We start from the raw sequence: 22703 nt of genomic DNA, 5'->3' as shown, positions 1-22703 counted from the left end.
GGGATGTCCTAGAAAAGTAGCCAATAACGTAGAATCAAGTGCCAAGCTGACACATTCAGGGGTTAGTAAGCAAATGGAGAAACTGATTTTAGAATGTCTTCCCTTAAGATGTTTTTCAAAAACCACCTGAGCCAGGACTTTGGTTTTTTGTTTGTTTGTTTGTTTTTAAGATTTTATTTGACAGAGAGAAAGAACACAAGTAGGGGGAGCAACAGGTAGGGGAGAGGGAGAAGCAGGCCTCCCGCCGAGCAGGGAGCCCGATGTGGGGCTCGATCCCAGGACCCCGGGATCATGACCTGAGCTGAAGGCAGACATTTAACCAACTGAGCCACCCAGGCGCTCCTGAGCCAGGACTTTGGAGCTAGATGGTACTATAAATAGTTTCAGTCAACTTGTCCCTTTTACATACAAAACCTTTAGTAAGTACGTAACTTTAATAAGTATAAACTTCCTTTTGTAGAAATGTATAATAAATTACTAAAGAGAGAACATGAACTTTTTATTTTAGAATATTAGAAATGCAGAGTAAAAGGAAAATATTTTGGGGCTCCTGGGTGGCTCAGTTGGTTGGGCATCCAACTTTTGATCTCGGCTCAGGTCCTGATCTTGGGGTCATGAGTTCAAGCCCTGCATTAAAAAAAAAAAGGAAAATATTTTACTTGAAGCCCAACTCCATAATCTTAATGAACCATGCTGAAGTACAAAGACATCTCAGATTATGGCAGGAATGTTAAAAAAAAATTGCATATATCTGAATGTGAGAATCACAGATCAAATCACATGATAAACATAAACAAACACCTATTTGTCCACCACAATAGAATTGCTAAAAATCAATACAATATGCAAACTGGTAAGTTTGTTTCTTGTGGGGGTATGGGTTATAATACATGCACAACATGGGTACACGTATACTGGGGTTGAATAAGTAAATGAATAGTGAAATGCTGGGAGCAAGGTTTCTCATTGTTGAAGAAGGATATTACAGATGAGAAAGAAAGGAAGGCATTCTAAAATGAACTCCGTGGTACTGGATTAAAGTCAGAGACATCAGTATCAACTCATGTTTATCTTAATATATATAAAGATGACGAAACAATAATAGATCCATCTCTTTACAGAGTTTAGCATGCGTACACACGTTACCCAGCTCTACCTGTTGAGAAGGCCTAGAAGTAACGACAGTCTAATAGCACTGAACATTCCCAGTGCCCAGTAGTTTCTGAATAGCATTCTCAAAAAAAAACAAAAAACAAAAAACAAGCGTTCCTCAGAGAAATGGCTGATGCTGGGGCTAAGACATGGAAAATATAAGATGAGCCTGGAATATCTTTGTAGTATCAGAAAGTAAGAAAGTGTTAAAAAACAACAACAACAAACAAAGGGACAGGAGTTATGTCACAGGGATCCAGGAGATACCTGAAAAGAGCTCCTTCTGGCCAAAGCTGGAATAATTTGAGCGATAAAACAAATAACGTAGTATTGGATTATAACTCAAAGTATAAAATAGATACACATGAGTCCATAGTGATATAAATAAATGACTAAACAAACGGGCAATTAGAGACAAATTTCTTTACATAAGAACTGCAAATAATATATATAGATACTCCCCCTTCTAAGAGATGGAGCTTAATTCTATAAATCCCCCAACCCATCCTGAGTGTGGGACAAACTTAGTAATTTACTTCCAAAGAACAGAGTACGGAAAGAGGAAAGTAGTAACTTTACAATGGAGAAACTGGCAACCAAACAATTTAATCAAGTGGCCAATGCTAATATCACCAGTGATGTTATATAAATATCAGGAACCCCTGGTAAGGCACTTCACCTCTGTAGTATTCTTCCCCAAATCTATAACATCAGTCTAAATTGAGGAAAACATCGGAAAAGCTCAAACTGGGGTACATTATAAAGGATACCTGCCAGTATTCCTCCAAATGGTCACAGGTCATGAGAAACAGAAAAGACCGAGAAACTGTCACAGATCAGAGGAGACTGAAAGATAAGACAACTACACGTAATGTGGTACCAGAGACTGGATTCTGGGAACAGAAAGAGGTCATGAATAGAACTGACAAAATCTAAATAAAGTCTGTGCTCACTTTGGCAGCACATACACTAAAATTGGAACGATATAGAGATTAGCATGGCCCCTGCGCAAGGATGACATGCAAATTCATGAAGTGTTCCATATTTAAAAAACAAAAAAAATCTAAATAAAGTCTGGAGTTCAGTTAACAGTAATGCGCCAATGTTGACGTCTTCATTCTAACAAGACATCCATTTAAAACTAGACACATGAGTTCACTCCTATATGCTCTCTTTTCCTGTGCAGCCCCTTCTCAGTACAGCAGCAAGGGCCAGTTAATAGTTTTCAGACAGAGGGAACAGCAACAACTATACAAACGAGCCATCATCTTGACGTGCATGTTAGGCTGAAGCTGCCCAATGTCTTCCAGAGCATGCATCTGGCCTGCACAAGATGCAGACAGAAGTCACTTAAAGAAAGCAATAATCTGCCGCATCGATATGTTCCACTTGGGTCTGGGCTTCCCAAGAGAAAAGGCCAGGGGACTTAAGAAAGCACAACTTTTACAAATTCGGTTTACAAAGACACCTCGAAGTGGTTCAAACTGTGGCTAGGACTGACATCTTGTAGGCTTCTGATCCCTAGAGCAAACACCTTGGGCTTGTCCCAAGGAGTCGTGAGACAAGAATGCCACAACGCCAGGAGACACAGCCTGGCTTTAGTCAGCACGCACACGGAAGACAACCATGGAGGTCACATCTAGGTTTGGAGATGTGGATTCAAATCCTTCCTAAAGTTCAATGCATCTTCAAAGCACAACAGGACCCTCACATTTGCCCTGAGGGTTAAGAAACAGCTTGGATCTGGAGACGTACACAAGCTCTAGTCAACCGCTTGGCTACAAGCTATAGGTTCACATTTCATCTCCACAGGAGAGCTGAGAACGTACTGCCTACCTCCTGTGATGGAGGCTTGCAAGAAGACTTTGAGCACTGCCAGCCTATGGACTGAAACAATCCTAGACAGCAAGCAGTGCAAAGGTCAGTATTATGAGCACGTCTCAACATGTTCGTGTCGGTCTCTTGGAACTACCGAGGCAGCAGTGTGTGTGTACCACTGGGAAAAGGAGGCACTTCCAACTGTCAGCACTAATCTGCCTAGTCTCAACTTCTAGTCTACGTTTACACATTATTTACTCAACACAGAGCTGCCATGACAATGCCCAGGCACTCAGATACTTTCGCTTTGTCTGATCAACACACCACCTACCTCAACATCTAAGGGGGAAAAGGGTAGAGCCAGGCTCCAGTTCATCAGCTGTTCTGAGTCATGCCTCGGCTCAAACTCTGTTCCCTACCCATCCTCACTTCCCACCCCACCTTGCCACAAATGCATTAGAACCTTGTTCCTTGGTTTCAGTATTATTCTCAGGAATTTCCTTTTAAAATGCAAATGCCCCCCAAAGGACTATATTAAGCTACCTTAAACTCATCAAATCAACCACCAGGCACAAGTTCACAAAGCGAAGAAGAAAAAGGCTTAAGAAAAACAGTGAAAGCCTGGATAAGATGAGATGGTGAAGGGTCCCTGGGGCCCCTAATAGGGTGAGGGGCTCAAAAAGAAAAGCTGAAATGGCAAAAACAAAGAAACTATTCCTACTTCATACCTCGAAGGTAATCATGCCCTATTTAAAAATTATGAGCTTGGGGCGCCTGGGTGGCACAGCAGTTGGGCGTCTGCCTTCGGCTCAGGGCGTGATCCCGGCGTTACGGGATCGAGCCCCACATCAGGCTCCTCCGCTATGAGCCTGCTTCTTCCTCTCCCACTCCCCCTGCTTGTGTTCCCTCTCTCGCTGGCTGTCTCTATCTCTGTCAAATACATTTAAAAAAAATTTTTAAAAAAATTATGAGCTTTTACCTTAATTTGGGGGGGCGGGGCTAGAGTGACCATTTAAACTGGCTTCAGTCTTAGGAAACAAGAACCTCTACTCCCAAATCCAGGACATCAGTGCCATGGAACTAAAAGAGTAAAAACATCTGAGATCAAAGATGAAAATCAGCTCAGAATGAAAAAGAAAAAAACCCTGCCCTTAACTGGGCTGGAAGGACAGACACTTGCCGGAAAAGGCAGGTGCAAAGGTAAGAGAAAACATAATTTCTCCCAAGGTCCTGTAGTGGCTATAAAATGCTCTAACAATCCTCTGACTACTGCTTTCTTACCAATGATGCCCCCAGACCCATTTTGTTGTAGCATCGATTACTAAGGATTGTTAATTGTTAAACTGCCCAAGATAGCACCCAAACCCTAATTAATCCTCCCTTCTAATCCTGCCTCAGAAATAGCAACCAATCCAAAATTGACCCCCATTTCCCTTAGAGCGTGAACCCAAACCTTATGAAGGAACCCAAACCTTATGAAGGCCACTTCCCTTCTCCCTCTTGTTGTGTGGCATTCCACAGTTCCCCTGGGGAACCTGCCCTCACCGTATTACACCAATAAATTCTGGTTGTGTCAGACTTTGGGCTTGTTTCAGGTGACCTTTGAAACCAGAAGCCTTCCTCTCTCCTGGCTCTCAGCCTCAACTTCTAGATGCAGAGACTCCACCCCTTCCTACTCCCCTGCTTGTACAGACAGCCCTCCCCTGAAGTGGGCCGAGCAGGCCCAGCCATCAGCTGATACCACAGGAAAGAGGAATGCATTCATTCAATGACAAGGGGGGGGGGGCGGGGAACAGCCTCAAGAATTAAGAAAACCCAGGAGTATATGGTGTTCCAGAAGCCTAGTCACAAGTGTTTCAAGGAGGACGGAGTCATTGATTGGGTCCCGCGCAGCAAATAATTCAAGTAAGGCTGAGAAGTGAGAACAAAGCATTGGAGGTAGCATCATGTAGGTCCCTGGTGTTTTGAAAAGAGCAGTTTCAATGGATTGGTGGGGACAGAAGCCTGATGGAAAAAATTTAGGAATCCAGAAAACGAGGTGAAGATAGCCATTACTGATTCAAAATTTTCCAAGGTGTTTTGCTATGAAGGAGAGCAGCGAAATGGGGAAGAAGCTGGAGGAAATAACAGCACTACATTATACGTAAAAGCAAGAAATTTTTAGAAACCTGAATGTCCATCAGTAGTGACTGGCTGGATAAATGAGGACACATCTACCTGAAGGGATACTCCACAGCCATAAAATGGAATGAAGATTTCTAGAGTGATCTCCAGAATATATTATTAAGTGAGGGGGGGAAAAAGTAAGATGCAGATCAGTATCTATACAGTTATGATACTTTTGTGTAAGGAAAGGATCAAAATTACATATATTGGCTAGTATTTGCAAGACAAAGCAAAACAAACAACACTGTACAGATAATCCATAAATGAATAAATAAAAATGGGTATCTGGCTGAAGGAGGCAGTAATGGGAGACTCCTCTAAATATATCATTCCTAAATTGTGACTGAGCAATAGAAGAAATGCCTTAGATACTGAAAAAAACAAACAATAACAAACAACAAAAAGAAAACAAAAACAAACAAACAAACCTAGGTCAAAGGGAGACAGAGTAAGGACTGGAGATAAATTCTGTAGGATGGTGAGTGGCACAGGACAGATGCACAATAAACAGCAAGTTATTTATGCACAATTACTTAGCACCATTTAAGTACGTAGCATTAAAAAACAAACAAAAAGGGACGCCTGGGTGGCTCAGTCGGTTAAGTGTCTGCCTTCAGCTCAGGTCATGATCCTGGGGTCCTGGGATTGAGTCCCGCAATGGGCTCGGTGCTCAGGGAGCCTGCTTCTCCCTCTGCCTGACTCTCCCCCTGTTTGTGCGCGCGCTCTCTCTCTCTGACAAATAAATAAATAAAATCTTAAAAAAAAAATGTTTACTGTGTTGCCCTGTTGGAAGTCAGTCAATGTTAAGAGTAATGTCTGATGATCGGCTTTGTCTAACTATAGCTAAAGGACCGTAACCATAACAGTAAAACAAAAAGCAGAAAAGACCTCCTTACTTAGGCAAGTTAACATTTAATGCCGTAATTTAAAAAATCAATTACTTTGATAAGATTGGGCATTAACTTGTCAGTGACCACCACCTGTGGCATGGAAGACAACACAACAAACAGTAACCAGTGATATTACTTTATAGCAGTCTGCTCTGCAGACCACCTACATCACCATCATGGGGCTTGCGTGTGAAAAATACAGATTCTTGGGCCCCTAACTACAATGAACTAAAATAGGTTTCATATATGAAATCTAAGAGTTTAGGATACCTGTAAGGGTATATAACCTTAAACTGTCCCTCCTCGATCATTAGTTTCACTGAAAGCAACTAGAGCACCAACTCCTTCCTCTAAAAACTAGCAATTAAAGGTAAAGAATAAAGCATTTAATCTAGCCTTATTATAAAACTGAATTTCAGAATGTCATTGTTGATGAAGAAAACTTTTTTTTTTTTATCCCAGAACTACTCCAGCTAATGTATGTAGAAGAAATAATCACTTTGTAACCCCTGACAAAATGATTCAGGCAATAATCATCAATGAATGAAACCATTAGGCAAAGGCTGGTTGACCCGGAGGACCTCTGCAATGGAGGGATCAGGCTATCACTACTTGAACCCTTTGATTGCTCTTAGCATCACTAAAGCAATAACAATTTTCAATAGCCAAAACAATTTTGAAAAAGAAGGAAGCTGGAAGTCTCACAATTCCTGATTTCACAACTTATCATAGCACTACAATAATCAAAACAGTGTGGTATTGTTAAAAAGATATACAGACCAACAGAAGAGAAGAGAGTTCAGAAACAAACCCTCACATATATGGTCAAATGATTTCCGACAAAACAGGCAAAGCCATTCAAAGCGGAAAGGACAGTCTTTTCAACAAATGGTATTGGGAAAACTGAATATCATATGCAAAATAATAAAGTTTGACACTTACCTCATACCATTCACAAAAATTAACTCAAAATGGATCAAAGACCTAAACATCACAGCCTAAACTATAAAACTCTTAGAAGAAAACAGAGAGAGGAAGCTCCATGACATTGGATTTGGGAATCATTTCCTGGATATGACAAAAAAAAGCACAGGCAACCAAAGAAAAAATACATTGGACTACATCAAATTAAAACCTTTGTGTATCAAAGGACACAACAAAGTGAAAAGGCAACCCATAGAAGAGAGAAAGTATGTACAAACTGCGTATTTCATAAGGGGTTAACACCCAGAATATATAAAGAACTACTACTGAAAAAACCCCAAAAACCTGGGGTACCCGGAGGGCTCAGTCAGTTAAGCGTCTGCCTTTGGCTCAGGTCATGGTCTCAGGGTCCAGGATGGAGCCCCGTATCAGGCCCCCTGCTCAGCCGGGAGTCTGTTTCTCCCTCTTCCTCTGCCCCTCCACCCACTTGTGCTCACTCTCAATTTCTCTCACAAATAAATAAAATCTTTAAAAAAAGAAAATGATTAAAAAATGACTTGAATAGGCAAGCTGAATGGGCAACAAGCACATGAAAAGATGCTCAACATCACTAATCATTAGGGAAATGCAGATCAAAACTACGAGATACCACCTCACACCCATTAGGATGCCTACTATCAAAAAACAGAAAATAACAAGTGTTGGCAAGGATGTGGAGAAATTGGAACTCTTGTGCACTGTTGGTGGGAGAGTAAAATGGTATAGTCGCTATGAAAACAGTACATCAGTTCCTCAAAAAATTAAAAATACAACTGTCATATGGTTCAGCAATTCCACTTCTAGGTAGATCCCCAAAGAACTAAAAGTAGGCTCTCAAAGAAATATTTCTATACCCATATTCACAGCACATTATTCGTAATATCAAAAGGTAGAAGCAATCCAAGTGTCCAAAGATGTATGAATGCATTCTAAAAGTGTGGTATATACATATAATTGAGTATTATTCAACCTTAAAAAGGAAGGAACTTCTGAACCATGCTACAACTTGGATGAACCTTCAGGACATTATGCTAAATGAAATAAGCCAGTCACAAAAGGACAAATACTGTAATATTATATGATACCACTTACATGAGGTACCTAGAAGAGTCAAATTCATAGAGACAGAAAGTAGGATGGCGATGTCAAGGGCTACAGAGAGAAATGAGAAGTTATTATTTCACGGGTACAGAGTTTCAGTTTTGCAAGATAAAAATACTAGAGGTAGATGGTGATGACGGTTGCATAACAATGTGAATGTACTTAATGCCACTAAATTGTATACTTAAAAATGGTTAAGATGGTAAATTTTGTTAACGCGTATTTCACCACAATTAAAACAAATAAGCAAAAAATATCCTGAGGCCGAGTAACTTTAAGTCAGTCCTTGTTCAAGGCCAATCAGTAATATATTATGTGGCAGAATTAAAAACAAGAACAGAAGTCAGCTCTTTTGAATCCTAATCTAGCGCTTATCTGAAACACCATGCAGCACTCCCACCCCTGGTCAGTTTTGAGTGTTCCACCAACAAGGAAATAGATAATAGTTAACGGGGAGACAACTATTCTTTTTTTTTTTTTTTAAAGATTTTATTTATTTATTTGACAGAGATAGAGACAGCCAGCGAGAGAGGGAACACAAGTAGGGGGAGTGGGAGAGGAAGAAGCAGGCTCATAGTGGAGGAGCCTGATGTGGGGCTCGATTCCGTAACGCCGGAATCACACCCCGAGCCAAAGGCAGACGCTTAACCGCTGTGCCACCCAGGCGCCCCCGGAGACAACTATTCTTGGCAGAAGAGATGGAAATATTAACATCCTCATTACTTAAACTTCTATAGCTTACTAATAAAGCATAATCTGAGTGGGTAATAGCACAACTGCAGAAAATTAAGATAGATTTCAAGTACACTGAAGCAACTTAAAGTACTAATGTAAATTTAAGTACAATTAGGTTTAAGAATAATGCAGGGAACCAAAACTATAGCTACAGCACATTAATAGCCAAACTTAAGAAACGGGCATAAAAATACACAGATTAACCTGACATTTTAACAATCATTTTGGCAGTTATGTTGAAAAGCACTTAAATGTAACACTGGATAAAAGGACTTAATATTTAAATATTATCCATTTTATATGCAAATAGGTAGAAAGATGGCTGGTGTTCTTATTGTTTCACTACTACTGCTGAATTTCTCAACCAGTCTGACTGGGACACACTTGGAACTTCTTGGTATTTACAGTTATTTTTATCAAAGGATAGTGTAAAATAGAAGTATGTGAGCATAAGTACTTCCAAGTAAGTATTTAGTTCATCAGAAAGTCAAATTTTAAGACTACCAACTGACTTACCTAATTCAAACTTAAATATCTTTTTTTAAAAAAGGCCATTCCTCTTTGTACACATGCTTCTAAGATGAAGTTTAATTAAGGACTCTGATACCTTTCTATGGAGTTACTACGTATGTTTTGAATACTTTAAGCATAACAAGACATAGGCCCCATTTGTCTTTTTTGGAAATTCAAACCTTATCTTTGAAGTAATTATGGATAAAAAGTATAAAACAGCATTACTGATGGTAACTAGTTATTCCTGGTGAAAGCTTTTCTGTCCTAGAGATCTGGTAATACACTACAGTAACTCTGCTCTCCCTTCCCCCTCCTCCTAAAAGAGGACAGGCTTTGTTTCTGGCTTCAGAGAAACTGCTGCCTGTCAACATCACCACCCAAGCAGGGCCAATGCAAGAACCAGCAAAACAAAACCCCTCCCCCTCAACGTTCTCTCCGAAGAGAATTACATTACAGACATCACGTGAATTCACTGACAAGTCAGAGTCAAAGACAGTGACAAAGCAGAACTTTCTAAATGTTTCTTCATTCTCCTCCTCTGCGCATTTTTCACTTTCTCCTTCATTTCTTTGGTCTGGCACAACTTGCACGAGCACCCTGTCCTCTTCATTTCCATTGCAGCCTCTTAATAGGCCAAATTATCTTCCTGGCTCAGATGTGGGCAGAGAGCTTTGGAGAAATGAATGAGTACTCATCCCTAAACTGAAGTAGGTCTAGCAACGTCCACACACAAGGGATCTTAGGGCTCACTCACGACCATCTGGACTTCTCAATCCTACAAAAGAAAGTCAATCTCCCCACTCGCTCACATCTGAGGTACATAGCATATAAAGATGCCCCTCTTTGGCCCCTTAGTCTGGGCCATGACGGCCTGCTACTCATCTCTCTTCCAGATGACTGGTGGTGTAAATATTCCTCAGAGTACACACCTCCAATCCATTTCCCATTCTGTCCCACACAGAACCCTCACTCATGCCAAACTGCACAAGTCACACTCAACCAGAGTTTATGCTTATTTTATTGCAGTCTGGAAATGTGGTGCCTTTTTCCCGCCACCAATCTGAATCTATTTAGTTAAAATAAGGTTATTTTCTAATGTTTATTATTAAGAAGCATTTTTATAGACTTCACTATTTTTCCAGACTTTACTATTTTTCCAGACTTTATTTTTCAGAGCAGTTTTCAGGTTCACAGCAAAACTGGGAAGAAGCATGTACACTCTCTGCACATATGTACAGCCTCCTCCACTATCAACAGTCCACACCAAAGTGACACTTTTTATAATCAATGAACCCACACAGGCACAGCACTATGACCCAAGTCCATAGTTTATATTAGAGGTCACCTTGGTGTTGTACATTCCATGGGTTTTGATAAACGCATAATGATGTGTATCCACCACTATGGTACCATACAGAATAACTTCACCGTCCTAAAAATCCTCTGTGTTCTGCCTATTCATCCCTCCCTCCCCCAAACCCTGGCCATCACTGATCTTTTTAATGTCTCCAGTTTTGCCTTTTCCAGAATGTCATATAGGAATTACACAGGATGTAGCCTTTTCAAATTGGCTTCTTTCACTTCGAGATATGCATTTAAAGTTTCTCCATGCCTTTTCATGGACTGAAAGCTCATTTCTTTTTAGTTCTGGAAGTATTCCATTGTCTGGATGTACCTCAGTTTATTTACTCATTTACCTACTGATAGACATCTTGGTTGCTTCCAAGCTTTTGCAATTATGAATAAAACAGTTATAAACACAGGAGTATTTTAGTTTTATAAGAAACTGCCAAACTGCCTTCCAAAGCGACTGTACATTCACTGTGCATTCACACCCACAATAAATGAGAGTTCCTGTGGCTTCACATCCTCACCAGCACTTGGTGTTGTCAATATTCTGGATTTGGGGCATTCTAATAGGTGGATACTAGCAACTTGCTTTAATTTAATTTACAATTCTCTGACATGATAATGAACATCTTTTCATATACTTATATGTGACCTGTATACCTTCTCTGGTGCGATATCTATTTTACATGTAGGTTTATGACACATTTTGAGTTAATTTTTGCAAAGAATATAAGGTCTGTGTTTAGATTCATTTCTTTGCATGTCGACACCTAGTTGATCCAGCACTATCTGTTGAAAGACTATCTTTTCTCCATTGTCTTTGCTTCTTTATCAAAGATCAGCTGACTCTATTTGTATCCATTTCTGGACTTTCTATTCTGTTCTATTGATCTATTTCTTTCTTCTTTCACCAATACCAAATGGTCTTGATCACTGTGGCTTTACATAGCAAGTCTTGAAGTCAGGGAGTGTCATTTCTCCACCTTTCTCTTTCTCCAATGTGAGCTGGCTATTCTGGGTCTTTTGCATCTTCATATAAAATTTAGGATCAATCAGTTGATATCCACACAAAAACTTGCTGGAATTTTGAATGAGAATGTGTTGAATCTAAGATCAAGCTGGAAAGAAATAGCATCTTGAAGATATTGTCTTCCTACCAGTGAACATGGAAAACCTCTCTAAGACTTACTTAATTCTTTGATTTCTTTCATCAGAGCTGTGTTGTTTTCCTCATATAAACCTTGTTCATATTGTGATAGATTTATACTTAGGTATTTCATTTTGGGGGGAGGCTAACATAAACAGTAATGTGCTTTTAATTTCAAATTCAAGTTGTTCATTGCTAGTATGTAGGAAAGTGGTTGACTTTTACATATTAACTTTGTATCTTGCAACTTTGTTATAATTGCTTATTAGTTCCAAGAGTTTTGTCATTTTTCAGATTATCTACATAGATAATCATGTCATCTGCAAAAAAGTACGGTTTTAGCTCTTCCTTCCCAACCTATATACCTTATTTCTTTTCACTGTCTTATCGCATTAGCTAGAACTTCCAGTATGATGCCTCTTCCTTGCCTTATTTCTGATCTTAGAGGGAAAGTTTCTAATTTCTAACTATTATGATGTTAGCTGGAGGTTTTTTATAGATATTCTTTATCAAGTAGAGAAAATTCCCCTCTATTCATAGTTTTCCAATAGTTTAACCATGAATGGGTGCTGGATTTTGACAAATGGTTTTCCTGCATCTATTGATGAGAATATGTCATTTTTCTTCTTAGCCTCTTGAGGTAATGGATTACATTCATTGATTGTTGAGTGGTGAACCAGACTTGTACATCTGGTATAAATTCTTCTTATCATAGTATGTATAATTATTTTTATACATTGTTGGATTGGGTTTGCTTTATTTCGTTAAAAATATTAGCGTCTAGGGGCACCTGGGTGGCTCACTTGGTTAAGCATCTGCCTTCCACTCAGGTCACGATCTCAGGGTCCCATGTCGGGCTCCCTACTCAGCACGGAGTCTGCTTCTCTCTCTGCCCCTCCCCCTGCTTCTGCTCACTCTCTTCCTCTCTAATAAATAAAATCTTTAAAAAAAAAAAAGGGATATTAGCATCTATGTTCATGAGAGATAACAGTCTTTGGTCTTCTTTTCTTATAATACCTCTGTCTGATTTTGGTATTAGAATAATGCTGGTCTCACAGAATGAGTTAGGAAGTATTCCCTCTGCTTCTGTCTTCTGGAAGAGATTCTAGATAAGTAGTATAATTTCTTTCTTAAGTGTTTGGTAGAATTCCCAGTAAACCCATCTGAGCCTGGTGCTTTCTGTTTTGTAAGGTTATTGTTGATTCAATTTCTTTAATAGATAAAAGCATACTCATATTTTCTATTTCTTCCTGTGTAAGCTTTGGCAGATTGTATCTTTCAAGGAATTGGTCTATTACATCTAGGCACAGAGTTGCTCATAATATGCCTTTATTATCCTTTTAATGTCCATGGGATCTGTAGTAATGTTCCTTCTTTCATTTCTTATTTTAGTAATTTGTGTCTTCTTTTTTATCTTAGTTGGCCTGCCTAGAGGCTTATGGATTTTTTTTTTTTAAGATTTTATTTATTTATCTGACAGAACAAGAGAGCACAAGCAGGGGGGAGCGGGAGAAGAAGAAGCAGGCTCCCCATTGAGCAGGGACTCTGACGCAGGCTCGATCCCAGCACCCTGGGATCACGCCCTGAGCTGAAGGCAGACTTAACAACTGAGCCACCCAGGAGCCCCTGCCTAATACATTTAGTATTTGATCACTATTTATACACTTTGCCCCACCTCAGCAAAAAGAATCAAGGACCCACAGAGATAGAAAGCACATTAGTGGTTGCCAGAGGCTGTGACAATAGAGAGTGACTGTTTAATGGGTATGGGGTTTCCTTTAGGGGTGCTAAAAATGTGTGGGAACTAAATAGTTGATGACTGCACAATACTGTGCCTGTACTAAATGCCATAAAGTTGTAACTTTAGAATTTTACCGCAATTTTTTTTTTTAAAGAATTATCTAGGGCAGCCAGGGTGGCTCAACTGGTTAAGTGTCTGACTCTTGATTTCAGCTCAGGTCATGACCTCTGGGATGTGAAATCAAGCCCCATGTAGGGCTCCACTCTGGGCATGGAGCCTGCTTAAGATTCTCTCTCTACCTCGCCGTCTGCCCCTTCCTGCTCCAGTCTCTGTTTCTCTCCTGCTCTTAAAAAAAAAAAAAAAGAATTATCTACAAATTTTGATTAATAGTAATCCAATGAAATGGTATTCAACTACTAAAAATTGTGCTTTTGAAAGTATTTAATAACAGGAGAATGATCCTAAAATATTAGTGAGTAGGAAAAAAAGTAGTTTACACAACTATCTGTACCATAACATCAAATTTGAAAAATAAATTTTTTTTGTTTTTAATATTGGATACATACATTAACAGTGTTTATATCAGTAGAGTAAATGTTTTGTTTTGTTCTTTATATTTTTTTGTATTCTCTAAGTTCTATATTTCTTTTATTGTCAGAAAAAATACACCTCTTTTTAGGTTTTATTTATTTGACAGAGAGAGAGAGTACAAGCAGGGAGAACAGCAGAGGGAAAGGGAGAAGCAGACTCTCAGCTGAGCAAGGAGCCCAAGGTGGGACTCGATCCCAGGACCCAGGGATCATGACCTGAGCTGAAGGCAGATGCTTAACTGACTGAGCCACCCAGGTGCCCCAGAAAAAATATACTTTTAAAAGAATTTAACTGCAAATAACTAATAAGTTTAGTGATATAACAGACTTAAAAGTCCCTCAAATAAGAGAACAGAAAACAAAATGGTTGAACTTAATTCAAATATATCAATAATTACAATAAATGTGAGTAGTCTAAACATACCAATTAGAAGACAGAGATTATCAGACTGGGGGAACAAATGGCCCAACCATATGCTGTCTCCTAGAAATTCCAAATATAAGACATAGGTAGGTTTGAAGTAAAAGGGTGGAAAAGGATATATCATGCAAACCCTAATCAAAGAAAACTAGAATGGCTATATTAGTATCAGACAAAGTAGACTTCAGAGTGAAGAAAATTACCAGGGAAAAGGGGGACATTACACAATAATAAATGGGTCATTCACTTAGAAGACATAATTTTAAATGTGTATGTACCTAACAACTGAGCTTTAAAATATATGGACCAAACACTGACAGAACTGAAAGAAGAAATACGCAAATCAAAAGCTGTAGCTGGAGACTTCAACACTTTTTTTTTTTCCAATAACAGAACTATTAGACCAAACAAGCAAATAATAAAGACACAGAGAAACTGAACATCCTCAACCAACTGGATCTAACTAACATTATACAACACTCCATGCACAACAGCAAAATAAACATTCTTTTAAAGTATGCATGAAATATTCACCAACAAGACAGACCATATCTCCTGGGTCAAAAACGTCTTGACAAATTTAAAAGAACTGAAGTCATATAAACTGTGTTCCCTGACCATAATGGAATGAAACTAGAAATGATTAACAAGATAACAGAAAAACCACCAAACATTTGGGAATAAACAACACACTTCCATATAACCCATGGGTCAAACAGGGAATCTCAAGGGAAATTAGAAAATATTTTCAACTGAGTGAAAATAAAAATACAATGTTTCAAAATCCGTGCTATATAGCTAAAAGTAGTGCTTAGAGGGAAATATACAGTTGCTGTAAAATAAGTGTTTGTGCCCCTGTCCCCAAATTCTTATGTTGAAACCTAATCTTCAATGTGATTCCATGTGGAGGTGGGGCCTAGGGAGATGATTAGGTTGTGAGGGTAGAGCCTTCAAGAATGGGATTACTGCCCTTATAAAAACAAAAATAAAATAAAATAAAATAAAATAAAACCACCCAGAGAGCTCCCTTACCCCTTCTGCCATGTGAGAACATACAAGACAGCCTTCTGTGAACTAGGAAGCAGTCCCTCACCAGACACCAAATCTGCTGGGGTTTTGATCTTAGACTTCCCAGACTCTAGAATGTGGGAAATAAATTGCTGTTGTTTACAACCCACCTAATCTATAGAAGTTTGTTACAGCAGTCCAAACAGGCTAAGAAAAGAGTATTAAACACCTATATTATAAAAGAAAGGTCTCAGGTCAACATTAGCTTCCATCTTAAGAAACTGGTAAAAGAATAAAATAAACCCAAGGGCGCCTGGGTGGCTCAGTCGGTTAGCATGTGCCTTCAGCTCAGGTCATGATCCCAGGGTCCTGGGATTGAGCCCCACATCAGGCTCCCTGCTCAGCGGGGAGTATGTTTCTCCCTCTCCCTCTGCTGCTCCCTCTGCTTGTGCTCTCTCGCTCTGTCAAATAAATAAATAAATAAAATCTTTAAAAAAAAAGAATAAAATAAATCCATATCAAGCAGAAGGGACAAATAATATTAAAGGAAGAAATCCATATAATTGAAAACAGAAAAAGAAAGAAAAGTCAATGAAACTAAAGGCTGTTTTTCTGAAAAGAACAATAAAATTAAAAAATCTATCAAGAAAAAAGGAGAAGGAAACAAAACATCAAGAATGAGAGAAGAGGGGCGCCTGGGTGGCTCAGCTGGTAAGCATCCGACTCTTGATTTTGGCTCGTCACAATCTCAGGGTTGTGGAATCAAGCCCCATGTTGGGCTCTGCCCTCAGCGTGGAGTCTGCTTGTCCTTCTCCCTCTGTTCCTCCCCCCAGGTGCATGCACTCTCTCTCTCTCTCTCTCAAATAAATAAATAAATAAATAAAATCTTAAAAAAGAAGAAAGAATGAGAGATTATCACTACAGACAGAGAAAGCATTAAAATAACAAAGGGTACTACAAACAACTCTATAAGCAAAAATTTGACAATTTAGTGTAAATGACCAATTCCTTGAAATTACCTAAAGTCACGCAAGAGGAAATAGATAACCTGAACAGATCTATAACTATGAAAATAAACGGAATCAGTAATTTTAAATTTTCCAAAAAAGAACCCTCCCAGATGGTTTCACTGACGAATTCCTTAAAAGAAGACCACCACCAATCCTATACAATTTCTTAAAGGAAAAAAACAATAGTACAACATACTAGAGTTTATAGAGTGGCGCTGTCCAATGAGGCAGGCTACTGGCCACATGTAGCCACTGATTACCCAAAATGTGGCTACAGCCTCATGTTGAAATAATCTTACTTTGGCTATACGGACTAACATAAAACGTATTATTAAACATTTAAAAAAATGATTTTACTTATTTGAGAGGAGGGAGAGAGAGAGCAAGAACACAAGAGCAGGGGGAGGGAGAAGCAGACTCCCTGCCGAGCAGGGAGCCCAATGCGGGGCTCAATGCCAGGACACTGGGATCATGACCCAAGCTGAAGGCAGATGCTCAACTGACTGAGCCACTCGGATGCCCCTATTATTAAACATTTTTAAAAATCTTGAAATAAGACTTAGGTCAGAAATGGGATTTGTTTTCTTAATCACTTCTGATTTCTAAGCATAAAAGAGAAATTAAAACTAAAAAGGAAAAATGACTTTGAAGCTACTACTAAGCCACAGCTTAGCCCGCATTAGAATTCAATTGCTCTCAAAACCATCTCAGAACAAAGTACAAGCAAAACTCTTAGAAATCAAGAAAGGGGGCACCTGGGTGGCCCAGTCGTTTGAGTGTCTGACTCTTGGTTCCAGCTCGGGTCCTGATCTTGGGGTTGTGGGATTGAGCCCTGCGGTGTGTTCCCTGCTCAATGCAGAGTCCGCTTGGGATTCTCTCTCCCTCTCCCTCTGCCCCTCCCACTTGTGCTCTCTCTCTCTCTCTCACAAATAAATAATCTTTAAAAAAAAAAAAAAAAAGGAAATCAAGAGGGAACTAGAAGGACACTGATCACTACAAAGCAAAATCCAGAGGTTAACAGGTGTACACAGCATTCCTTTCTAGAGCCCAAAGGTCCAATATTGACATTCTCTTTGTAAAGAAAGGGAATCATAAGTTCTGCAAAGAAAAAAGGAGAAAAATAAAGAAAGCTTTTTAAAAAGTGCTTTTTTTTTTTTTCAAGATAAAGATTGTAGAATGAACTAATTTCTAAGTGATAAATATCCTTGCTATTTCAAGGAGAAACCCCTTAGAGTATTACAGGGCTAGTGTCAAAGCATCATTATAGGAACAGAATGCATTTGCTTTTCAGTAAGGAGACATCCTCTTCAAAGACTCCCACCTTAACTACAAGACTAATGGGAGGTTTCTAAAAATAAAGTAAGGGCTACATTCTGAGCAGTAATTAAGGAATTGCATCTGAAAAATTAAGATATCAGACAAAGCTTAAGAGACCAATACATTGATCATTTTAGACACTAAACAGTCTATTACACACAATTTTCAGGTTTACAGTACATACTGATAAATTAGGTATTCAACATGATTTGAATGGAAAGCAATTATGCTTGCTTCCTTACTCTTGTAAGAGATATAATCTGGCCTCATTCAGTAGAAACCATACACTGTACTGCACTTACTAAAATTTCCCATCACACAATAAAATTCAGTAAAACCTTAAAAATTTCTTAGGTAAAGCAATTTCAGATATATGTACACATTTTTTTTACAAAGGAAAAATGTACGTATCCCTCCATTGTTTTTTCCTCATTTTTTACTATTTCTGAAATTAAGAGAATCATATAACCAAATGTGTTCATTTAATACAATGGCGCTACCTCTCTTCCTTGCAAGAAAGGTAATCATTAAACCAATGATGCATATTAAAATTACTATCACCTAAGACTCAGAGAAATGCAGTTGTTATGTGTGTTACTATGTTGGGTTATACTAAGTACCTAAACACTTTTTAACTAGATCCAGCCCCAGCTATAGCCCTTACCAACGCATACGCACAAAAAGTTAAAGATTCTACATACATATTTTTTTAAAGCAAATTACGCTTGAGTATTTAATCTTTAAAATTGTTAGGGATTTTAGAACTATTTCTTTTCTTTTTAACAAGAAGTATACTCATATTTTAAGAAAGAATTATATTTGGTTAAAAACATTTTTAAGGAACTGTCAATCCCCAAATTTTGAATCCTTGAAACCTAACATTCCAGATCAGGGAAGTTTCTGTTAACCAAAGGGCTTTAGCTACCATAAGAAAAAAAGATGCTGCTTTCAAATTATATTTTCCCTTCTATCAAATAATAAAACTAATTATGAAGCAAACTGCTAGCACTAACACCACACATTAGAACTACTCACAGTTGAATTTCCAAGTAGTTACAACATTTGATGCTTCATACTTGGACATGCAAATATTTTATTACTACCCTTTATAGACTGATCACTGTTTCAACTGATTTCTTGATTTTCTAGGCTCCAAACAGGTTCATGACACACATATGTGCATTTCAGAGGTTAATCTGAACAGTACAGCCATTTCACACTGCCTTTGACTCATGCGGAACTACCCAGACACAACCACCAAATAATTACCACCATCTGATGGCACTATTACCAACAGCAGGCTTCCTTCTCTGAAGCTGAAACAGCACATCACCTTATACACTTAATATAAACCTTGCAACATAAAGATATTTAAGGATTTCAGATTCATTTACATTTGAAATGTCCCTTCTAAAAATAAAAACATTTCCCACACAAGTCACAATCAGCTTAGGCTAGCATTTCTTCAAAAAAGAAATCTGTTGTTCTCAAGTGCTACTCATATTTCTGATATTACAGAATTCTACAGACCAGAACTGAAACACAGAGTGCCTTATTGAGGATCTTCTAGAAGCAAATGAGGCAACCTTTTGAGTCCAACATATAAAAGAGAGAAGTTCTAATGTAAGGTCAACTAAATAGACATTTTTCCAAAGGCGGCATCCAGATGGCCAACAAACACATGAAAAGATCATCAGGAAAACACAAATCAAAGCCACAACATAGTACCATCACACACCTGTCAGAATGGCTACTATCAAAAAGACTAGAAATAACAAGTTTTTTTTTTTTTTTAAAGTAGACTCCATGCCTAATATGGGGCTCAAACTCATAACCCCAAGATGAAGAGTCGCATGCTCTACCGACTAAGCCAGCCAGGTACCCTAAGAAATATCAAGTTTTGATGAGGATGTGGAGAAAAGGGGAACCCTTATACGCTGCTGGGAATGTAAACTGATGCAGCCGCTAAGCAAAACAGTATGGAGGTGCTTCACAGAACTAAAAATAGAACTACCATACCATCCAGCAGGTATTCATCCAAAAAGAAAAAAAAAGAAACAAACCCACTACCTTGAAAAGACATACACACCCCTATGTTCACTGCAGCATTATTTATAATAGCCAAGTCGATCAACAGATGAATGGGTAAAGAAGATGTGATACACACACACACACACACACACACACACGCAATTACTCAGCCATAAAAAAAAGAACGAAATCTTGCCACATGCACAACACGGATGGACCTAAAGGGTACTATGCTAAGTGAAATAAATCAGACAATGACAAGTACCATATGATTTCATTTATATGTAGAATCTAGAAACAAAACAATTTAACAAAGAAAACAAAACAGACAAACTCACAGATACAAAGAACTCATGGGTGCCAAAGGGGAGGGTAGTGGAGGGATGCACAAGATAGGTAAAGGGGATTAAGAGCTCTTCCAGTAATAACATAAATAACACACAGGGATGTAATGTACAACACAGGGAATATAATCAATAATGTCGTAGCAACTTTGCATGGTGACAGATGGTAACTAGAATTACTGTGGTAACCACTTCATACTGTATATAAATATCAAATCACTATGTTGTACACCTGAAACTAAAACAATAGTATGTTAATTATTCTTCAATTAAAAAAAGAAAGAAAAAAAGGTGGGTTCAGTAGGAAGAGGGAAAGAGAACTGGCAAGAATGCCAAGTAAAACAGAACCTAAATGGAAGACACAAGTGCGGAATCCAGAGGAAGTCCGTATGAAAGGAGAGCTTCTTTTAACAACACTGATCAGTTAAAATACAGGAGAAGAATGAGGAGCGACAGTCCTGCATCACCCGGCTAGGAAGGACACTCCGTAACTGGAGGGGGTGGAAGAAGAACTTAAAAAAAGTTTTAGGAAATAAACAGTGTGGTTTATATAGAGAACCCAGTAAGTTTTCTAACATGGGGGACACACTATGGTTTAGGAGCTTAATAGGGAAAGTTCTGGGGATACCTGAGTGGTGCAGCTGGTTAAGCGTCCAACTCTTGGTTTCGGCTCAGGTTGTGATCTCAGGGTTGTGAGATTGAGCCCCCGTATCAGGCTCCCTGCTTCGTGGGGAGTCTGCTTGAGATTTTCTCTCTCCCTTTCCCTCTGCTCCCCCACCACACCTGCCCTCTCTAAAGCAAATAAATCTTAAAAAAATATATAAGGAAAGTTCCACTTCTAACCTCTGAGAAACTAAATGAATAATGTGTAAGTATTTAATGTACATGTGCAATATCTCTAGGGACCCATGTGAACTATTAACAGGAAGAGCTACTTCAAGTGGGAGAAACTTTCATCAGCACGTGATGACCACACTATCACTTCATCTCAGCTTACTTCACAACCAGAATGCCTCTCTGACTTAGAAGGAACCATCATCGTGCAGGGGTAAGTCTCTCCTACGGAATTCTGGAAGAGGGCACTCTATTATCAGAAGAGAGGAGGCATGTTACCGTTGGTATCAAGACTAAAATAGAGATACTCCTGCTGCTTACTGCTTCCCAAGAGTCAAGTGTCCAAAGTGTTCTTAAGAAGTGTGCATCTCCGGGGCACCTGGGTGGCTCAGTTGTTAAGCATCTGCCTTCGGCCCAGGGCATGATCCCAAGGTCCTGGGATCGAGCCCTGCATCAGGCTCCCTGCTCCGCTGGGAGCCTGCTTCTCCCTCTCCCACTCCCCCTGCTTGTGTTCCCTTTCTTGCTGGCTGTCTCTCTCCCTGTCAAATAAATAAATAAAATCTTAAAAAAAAAAAAAAAGAAGTGTGCATCTCCTAGCAGGCAGGAACTCCTTGTGGAACACTGATATTTACCCAACTAAGAGTCGCCTTACCAATATTAACCCTACTCCATTCCTAACTTACTCTGGAAATGTGGAGAAGACCTGGGGACTATATACCTCATCCTCCCAAAGCCCTGACAAGTATCCAGACCCTAGAACCAAAGTTTCCTTGTGAACCCCATGTAGTAGTAGGGCCAAATTAATCACAAAGTTCATAAAACTACTTTTCTTAATTTATAATAATAATTTATAACTAATTTACAACTTTCACTGAGCCCTAGACAAATTATTAATTATCTCTGGTCTTCAGTTTCCTCATCCATAAAATATAGCCAATACTTCCTTTATAAAAGGTAATTTATAATGTACAAAGCCCAACACAGTGCCGGACATATAGCAGGTATTAGATAACAGATTGCTTTTACCTAAGAAGCAAAAGTCTGTAAAAAGAAGATAAAAGACAATGCTTGGGCTTGAAAACAAATCTTCCAGGAATCAGATACTTAGTGGTATTCAACCAAGGGGGTTAGAAACGTGTGGCTGAAGAAGAGGGTTGCCGGTAAAGATGAATATGTGAAGCGAAAGTATTTTGTGAGAGAGGGCCAAGGGTCGCATACACATGCCCCACATAATGAAGAACTGTCCACGCAAGACGCCAAGAGCACCTCTCCTGAGAGACTCTGGGAGAGCGCAACCAATTTAAAACGGGGGAAGGGGACCCACTTTATAAATTATTAAATATAGCAAAAATTCCTCCTGAGGAAGAGAAATGAAATGTAAGTGTTATTATAAAAATAAAGAAAATGATTCTTTCTAGAGAAGACCATCTAAAGACTGTAGAAGAGACCACCCACCAAAAACAAAACAAACAAGCTTTGTTGTTAGGACAGAAAGATGAGACGCAGAGTAGTTACCTAACTTGTTCAAGTTTGTGCCCAGGCAACCTAAGCCTACTTCCCAAACTCTTCCCA

The 22703-nt window shown here is 39.0% G+C and overlaps 1 protein-coding gene and 1 non-coding gene across 3 annotated transcripts in view; one reads left to right on the top strand and one right to left on the bottom strand.

Annotated features, from left to right (window-relative positions):
* Positions 1 to 22703, bottom strand: part of ILRUN (inflammation and lipid regulator with UBA-like and NBR1-like domains) — an 88043-nt gene that overhangs the window by 21559 nt on the left and 43781 nt on the right. The window lies entirely within an intron of this gene.
* On the top strand, positions 2098 to 2201 carry LOC121106122. The gene has a single exon (XR_005838872.1). It is a non-coding gene; the product is annotated as a U6 spliceosomal RNA (small nuclear RNA).

The sequence above is a fragment of the Ursus maritimus genome, unplaced genomic scaffold (assembly GCF_017311325.1).
Source record: "Ursus maritimus isolate PB19 unplaced genomic scaffold, ASM1731132v1 scaffold_30, whole genome shotgun sequence".
NCBI lineage: Eukaryota > Metazoa > Chordata > Mammalia > Carnivora > Ursidae > Ursus > Ursus maritimus.
Note: the sequence above shows the minus strand (reverse complement) of the source record. Positions and strands in the feature narration are given on the sequence as shown.